Genomic DNA, 8237 nt, shown 5'->3' on the forward strand with positions numbered 1-8237 from the left:
CAAAGCTATTCTATGAAATAGAATAGGGGATTCCTCACTTTAGAAGACAGAGGTTGGCCCACAGTCTACCGTAAATATGATCAGGCAGTCCACAACTAGTGTGAATGCTGTGGTCAGTCAGTCCATTTTTTTTATTAACGGCCTTCGGTTGAAACTCTAGCCATGACGACTGGATGAATTTATGATCTTTAGGAAGATCAATCTTGTTCAAGACTAGATCGGTCCACTAGGGTATTCTCCACCGTTATCTTGATAGTATCAATCCTTTGGATTGGTTGCTGGTCTTCCTCTTTGCCTTCTTCCTTCTATTCTTCCGAGTATGATGTCCCTTTCCAGTAATTGCTGTCTTCCAGTCAATCCATAGACTAGTGTAAATGCTGTTGTCAGTCAGTCCACGCCTAATTTAAATGCTGTGGACTGTCAGTCCTTGTAAATTTTGTGGTTAATTGGTCCACAGTGTAGTCTTAATACTGTGGTCAGTCTCTTGTAATCGCGGTATTGATTGTTACACCGCTGATTACAAGGCTATTCTATGAAACAGAATAAGGGATTCCTCACTTTAGAATACAGAAGATAAGGAAAAGAAGTGTTCCTTATGTCTCAACCTAAGATATGGTTGTGTTATACTAGGAAGTGTGTATAGAAAATATACATATGTAAACCACTAACAGTATATTCTCATGTATCAGAAAGGTGTTGTCACACCTCCGCAGGTCTAGAACTTATGCCTAGACTGACTATTATCAGTAATTAATATGAATATTAATTACCTGTTATGTGACTTTCCACATTCTTTTCTTGGAGTTCACAAGGAAACATTTCAAATCCCACGATGTCAAAGGGCGTCAGTCACCTGTAAATATTCAAAAGAGTGATAATATGTTCCTGCTACATGCTATACACACCAAAAAGTATAACACTCTAGGGCCAAAATTACTTATTTCAAAGATAAAGACTGTGGTCAGTCGGTCTGCATTTTATTATAAAAATTGTAGTCAGAGAGTCCACAGTCTATTTTAAATTTTATGCTCAATCGGTCCACAGTCTACTGTAAATGTGGTCAGGCAGTCCACATCTAGTCTATATGCTGTGGTCAGTCAGTCCATTCTTTATAATTAATGGCCTTCGGTTGAAACTCGAGCCATGATGACTTGATGTATTAATGATCTTTAGGAAGATCAATATTGTGCAAGACTAGATCGGTCCACTAGGGCCTTCTTCACCATTATCTTGATAGTATCAATCCATTGGATTGTTTGCTGGTCTTGCACTTTGCTTTGGTCCTTCTATACTTCAAAGTATGATGTCCTTTTCCAGTGATTGCTGTCTTCCATTCAATCCTTAGATAACTGTAAATGCTGTTGTCAGTCAGTCCACAACTAATTCAAATGCTGTGGACTGTCAGTCCTTTTAAATGTTGTGGTCATTCAGTCCACAGTGTAATTTTAAAATTGTGGTCAGTCTCTTGTAATCGCGGTATTGATTGTTACACAGCTGATTACAAGGTTATTCTATGAAATAGAATAGGGGATTCCTGCATTTAAAAACAGAGGTTGGCCCACAGTCTAGTCTACTGGAAATGTGGTCAAGCAGTCCACACCTAGTGTGAATGCTGTAGTCAGTCAGCCCATTTTTTATTATTAACGGCCTTCGGTTGAAATTCGAGCCATGACTACTGGATGAATTAACGATCTTTAGGAAGATCAATTTTGTGAAAGACTAGATAGGTCCACTAGGGTCTTCTTCACCATTATCTTGATAGTATCAATCCATTGGATTGGTTGCTGGTCTTGCTCTTTGCTTTCTTCTATACTTCAAACTATGATGTCCTTTTCCATTGATTGCTGTCTTCCATTCAATCCTTAGACTAGTGTAATTGCCGTTGTCAGTCAGTCCACAACTAATTCAAATGCTGTAGACTGTCAGTCCTTTTAAATGTTGTGGTCATTCAGTCCACAGTGTAATTTTAATAGTGTGGTCAAGCTCTTGTAATTGCGGTATTGATTGTTACACCACTGATTACAAGGCTATTCTATGAAATAGGAAAGGGGATACCTCACTTTAGAAGACAAAGGTTGGCCCACAGTCTAGTCTATTGTAAATGTGGTCAAGTAGTCCACACCTAGTGTGAATGCTGTAGTCAGACAGTCCACACCTATTGTGAATGCTGTGGTCAGGCAGCCCATTTTTTATTATTAATGGCCTTCGGTTGAAACTCGAGCTATGACGACTTGATGAATTAACGATCTTTAGGAAGATCAATTTTGTGAAAGACTACATAGGTCCACTAGGGTCTTCTCCACTGTTATCTTGATAGTGTCAATCCTTTGGATTGGCTGCTGGTCTTGCTCTTTGCTTTCTTCCTTCTATACTTCAAAGTATGATGTCCTTTCCAGTGATTGCTGTCTTCCAGTCAATCCTTAGACTAGTGTAAATGCTGTTGTCAGTCAGTCCACAACTAATTCAAACGCTGTGGACTGTCAGTCCTTTTAAATGCTATGGTCATTCAGTCCACAGTGTAGTCTTAGTAGTGTTGTCAATCTCTTGGAATCGCGGTATTGATTGTTACACCGCTGATTACAAGGCTATTCTATGAAATACGATAGGGGATTCCACACTTTAGAAGACAGAGGTTGGCCCACAGTCTACTATAAATGTGATCAAGCAGTCCACACCTATTGTGAATGCTTTGGTCAGTCAGCCCATTTTTTATTATTAACGGCCTTCGGTTGAAACTCGAACTATGACGACTGGATGAATTAACGATCTTTAGGAAGATCAATCTTGTGCAAGACTATTCTATGAAATAGAATAGGGGATTCCTCAAATTAAAAGACAGAGGTTGGCCCACAGTCTACCGTAAATATGATCAGGCAGTCCACAACTAGTGTGAATGCTGTGGTCAGTCAGTCCATTTTTTATTATTAACGGCCTTCGGTTGAAACTCTAGCCATGATGACTTGATAAATTAACGATCTTTAGAAAGATCAATCTTTTCAAGACTAGATCGGTCCACTAGGGTCTTCTCCACCGTTATCTTGATAGTGTCAATCCTTTGGATTGGTTGCTGGTCTTCCTCTTTGCCTTCTTCCTTCTATTCTTCCGAGTATGATGTCCCTTTCCAGTAATTGCTGTCTTCCAGTCAATCCATAGACTAGTGTAAATGCTGTTGTCAGTCAGTCCACGCCTAATTTAAATGCTGTGGACTGTCAAGCCTTGTAAATTTTGTGGTTAATTGGTCCACAGTGTAGTCTTAATACTGTGGTCAGTCACTTGTAATCGCGGTATTGATTGTTACACCGCTGATTACAAGGCTATTCTATGAAACAGAATAAGGGATTCCTCACTTTAGAATACAGAAGATAAGGAAAAGAAATGTTCCTTATGTCTCTACCTAAGATATAGTTGTGTTATACTAGGAATTGTGTATAGAAAATAAACATATGTAAACCACTAACAGTATATTCTCATGTATCAGAAAGGTGTTGTCACACCTCCGCAGGTCTAGAACTTATGCCTAGACTGACTATTATCAGTAATTAATATGAATATTAATTACCTGTTCTTTGACCTTCCACATTCTTTTCTTGGAGTTCACAAGGAAACATTTCAAATCCCACCATGTCAAAGGGCGTCAGTCACCTGTAAATATTCAAAATAGTGATAATATGTTCATGCTACATGCTATACACACCAAAAAGTATAACACTCTAGGGCCAAAATTACTTATTTCAAAGATAAAGATTGTGGTCATTCGGTCTGCATTTTATTATAAAAATTGTAGTCACAGAGTCCACAGTCTATTTTAAATTTTATGCTCAATCGGCTCACAGTCTACTGTAAATGTTGTCAGGCAGTCCACATCTAGTCTATATGCTGTGGTCAGTCAGTCCATTCTTTATAATTAATGGCCTTCGGTTGAAACTCGAGCCATGACTACTGGATGAATTAACGATCTTTAGGAAGATCAATCTTGTTCAAGACTAGATCGGTCCACTAGGGTCTTTTCCACTGTTATCTTGATAGTGTCAATCCTTTGGATTGGCTGCTGGTCTTCCTCTTTGCTTTCTTCCTTCTATACTTCAAAGTATGATGTAATTTTCCAGTGATTGCTGTCTTCCAGTCAATCCTTAGACTAGTGTAATTGCCGCTGTCAGTCAGTCCACAACTAATTCAAACGCTGTGGACTGTCAGTCCTTTTAAATGTTGTGGTCATTCAGTCCACAGTGTATTCTTAATAGTGTGGTCAATCTCTTGGAATCGCGGTATTGATTGTTACACCACTGATTACAATGCTATTCTATGAAATAGAATAGGGGATTCCTCACTTTAGAAGACAGAGGTTGGCCCACAGTCTACTATAAATGTGATCAGGCAGTCCACAACTAGTGTGAATTCTGTGGTCAGTCAGTCCATTTTTTATTATTAACGGCCTTCGGTTGAAACTCTAGCCATGACGACTGGATGAATTAATGATCTTTAGGAAGATCAATCTTGTTCAAGACTAGATCGGTCCACTAGGGTCTTCTCCACCGTTATCTTGATGGTATCAATCCTTTGGATTGGTTGCTCATCTTCCTCTTTGCCTTCTTCCTTCTATTCTTCCGAGTATGATGTCCCTTTCCAGTGATTGCTGTCTTCCAGTCAATCCATAGACTAGTGTAAATGCTGTTGTCAGTCCACGCCTAATTTAAATGCTGTGGACTGTCAGTCCTTGTAAATTTTGTGGTTAATTGGTCCACAGTGTAGTCTTAATACTGTGGTCAGTCTCTTGTAATCGCGGTATTGATTGTTACACCGCTGATTACAAGGCTATTTTATGAAACAGAATAAGGGATTCCTCACTTTAGAATACAGAAGATAAGGAAAAGAAATGTTCCTTATGTCTCTACCTAAGATATAGTTGTGTTATACTAGGAATTGTGTATAGAAAATAAACATATGTAAACCACTAACAGTATATTCTCATGTATCAGAAAGGTGTTGTCACACCTCCGCAGGTCTAGAACTTATGCCTAGACTGACTATTATCAGTAATTAATATGAATTACCTGTTATGTGACTTTCCACATTCTTTTCTTGGAGTTCACAAGGAAACATTTCAAATCCCACGATGTCAAAGGGCGTCAGTCACCTGCAAATATTCAAAAGAGTGATAATATGTTCCTGCTACATGCTATACACACCAAAAAGTATAACACTCTAGGGCCAAAATTACTTATTTCAAAGATAAAGACTGTGGTCAGTCGGTCTGCATTTTATTATAAAAATTGTAGTCAGACAGTCCACAGTCTATTTTAAATTTTATGCTCAATCGGTCCACAGTCTACTGTAAATGTGGTCAGGCAGTCCACATCTAGTCTATATGCTGTTGTCAGTCAGTCCATTCTTTATAATTAATGGCTTCGGTTGAAACTCGAGCCATGACGACTTGAAGTATTAATGATCTTTAGGAAGATCAATCTTGTGCAAGACTAGATCGGTCCACTAGGGCCTTCTTCACCATTATCTTGATAGAATCAATCCATTGGATTGTTTGCTGGTCTTGCACTTTGCTTTGGTCCTTCTATACTTCAAAGTATGATGTCCTTTTCCAGTGATTGCTATCTTCCATTCAATCCTTAGATAACTGTAAATGCTGTTGTCAGTCAGTCCACAACTAATTCAAACGCTGTGGACTGTCAGTCCTTTTAAATGTTGTGGTCATTCAGTCCACAGTGTAATTTTAATAGTGTGGTCAGTCTCTTGTAATCGCGGTATTGATTGTTACACCGCTGATTACAAGGTTATTCTATGAAATAGAATAGGGGATTCCTGCATTTAAAAGACAGAGGTTGGCCCACAGTCTAGTCTACTGGAAATGTGGTCAAGCAGTCCACACCTAGTGTGAATGCTGTAGTCAGTCAGCCCATTTTTTATTATTAACGGCCTTCGGTTGAAATTCGAGCCATGACTACTGGATGAATTAACGATCTTTAGGAAGATCAATTTTGTGAAAGACTAGATAGGTCCACTAGGGTCTTCTTCACCATTATCTTGATAGTATCAATCCATTGGATTGGTTGCTGGTCTTGCTCTTTGCTTTCTTCTATACTTCAAACTATGATGTCCTTTTCCATTGATTGCTGTCTTCCATTCAATCCTTAGACTAGTGTAATTGCCGTTGTCAGTCAGTCCACAACTAATTCAAATGCTGTGGACTGTCAGTCCTTTTAAATGTTGTGGTCATTCAGTCCACAGTGTATTCTTAATAGTGTGGTCAATCTCTTGGAATCGCGGTATTGATTGTTACACCGGTGATTACAAGGCTATTCATTGAAATAGAATAGGGGATTCCTCACTTTAGAAGATAGAGGTTGGCCCACAGTCTACTATAAATGTGATCAAGCAGTCCACACCTAGTGTGAATGTTGTGGTCAGTCAGCCCATTGTTTATTATTAACGGCCTTCGGTTGAAACTCGAGCTATGATGACTGTTTGAATTAACGATCTTTAGGAAGATCAATTTTGTGAAAGACTACATAGGTCCACTAGGGTCTTTTCCACTGTTATCTTGATAGTGTCAATCCTTTGGATTGGCTGCTGGTCTTCCTCTTTGCTTTCTTCCTTCTATACTTCAAAGTATGATGTCGTTTTCCAGTGATTGCTGTCTTCCAGTCAATCCCTAGATTAGTGTAAATGCTGTTGTTAGTCAGTCCACAACTAATTCAAACGCTGTGGACTGTCAGTCCTTTTAAATGTTGTGGTCATTCAGTCCACAGTGTAATTTTAATAGTGTGGGCAATCTCTTGTAATTGCGGTATTGATTGTTGCACCACTGATTACAAGGCTATTCTATGAAATAGGAAAGGGGATACCTCACTTTAGAAGACAGAGGTTGGCCCACAGTCTAGTCTACTGTAAATGTGGTCAAGCAGTCCACACCTAGTGTGAATGCTGTAGTCAGGCAGTCCACACCTAGTGTGAATGCTGTAGTCAGGCAGTCCACACCTATTGTGAATGCTGTGGTCAGTCAGCCCATTTTTTATTATTATTGGCCTTCGGTTGAAACTCGAGCTATGACGACTTGATGAATTAACGATCTTTAGTATGATCAATTTTGTGAAAGACTACATAGGTCCACTAGGGTCTTCTCCACTGTTATCTTGATAGTGTCAATCCTTTGGATTGGCTGCTGGTCTTCCTCTTTGCTTTCTTCCTTCTATACTTCAAAGTATGATGTCCTTTTCCAGTGATTGCTGTCTTCCATTCAATCCTTAGACTAGTGTAATTGCCGTTGTCAGTCAGTCCACAACTAATTCAAACGCTGTGGACTGTCAGTCCTTTTAAATGCTGTGGTCATTCAGTCCACAGTGTAGTCTTAATAGTGTGGTCAGTGTCTTGTAATTGCGGTATTGATTGTTACACTGCTGATTACAAGGCTATTCTATGAAATAGAATAGGGGATTCCTCACTTTACAAGACAGAGGTTGGCCCACAGTCTACCGTAAATATAATCAGGCAGTTCACAACTAGTGTGAATGCTGTGGTCAGTCAGTCCATTTTTTATTATTAATGGCCTTCGGTTGAAACTCTAGCCATGACGACTGGATGAATTAACGATCTTTAGGAAGATCAATCTTGTTCAAGACTAGATCTGTCCACTAGGGTCTTCTCCACCGTTATCTTGATAGTATCAATCCTTTGGATTGGTTGCTGGTCTTCCTCTTTGCCTTCTTCCTTCTATTCTTCCGAGTATGATGTCCCTTTCCAGTAATTGCTGTCTTCCAGTCAATACATAGACTAGTGTAAATGCTGTTGTCAGTCAGTCCACGCCTAATTTAAATGCTGTGGACTGTCAGTAATTGTAAATTTTGTGGTTAATTGGTCCACAGTGTAGTCTTAATACTGTGGTCAGTCTCTTGTAATCGCGGTATTGATTGTTACACCGCTGATTACAAGGCTATCCTATGAAACAGAAAAAGGGATTCCTCACTTTAGAATACAGAAGATAAGGAAAAGAAGTGTTCCTTATGTCTCTACCTAAGATATAGTTGTGTTATACTAGGAATTGTGTATAGAAAATAAACATATGTAAACCACTAACAGTATATTCTCATGTATCAGAAAGGTGTTGTCACACCTCCGCAGGTCTAGAACTTATGCCTAGACTAACTATTATCAGTAATTAATATGAATATTTATTACCTGTTATGTGACTTTCCACATTCTTTTCTTTGAGTTCACATGGAAACATT

This window comes from Phyllobates terribilis, unplaced genomic scaffold (assembly GCF_046119375.1).
Source record: "Phyllobates terribilis strain yellow unplaced genomic scaffold, ASM4611937v1 Scaffold_518__1_contigs__length_1237376, whole genome shotgun sequence".
In the NCBI taxonomy this organism is placed as follows: domain Eukaryota; kingdom Metazoa; phylum Chordata; class Amphibia; order Anura; family Dendrobatidae; genus Phyllobates; species Phyllobates terribilis.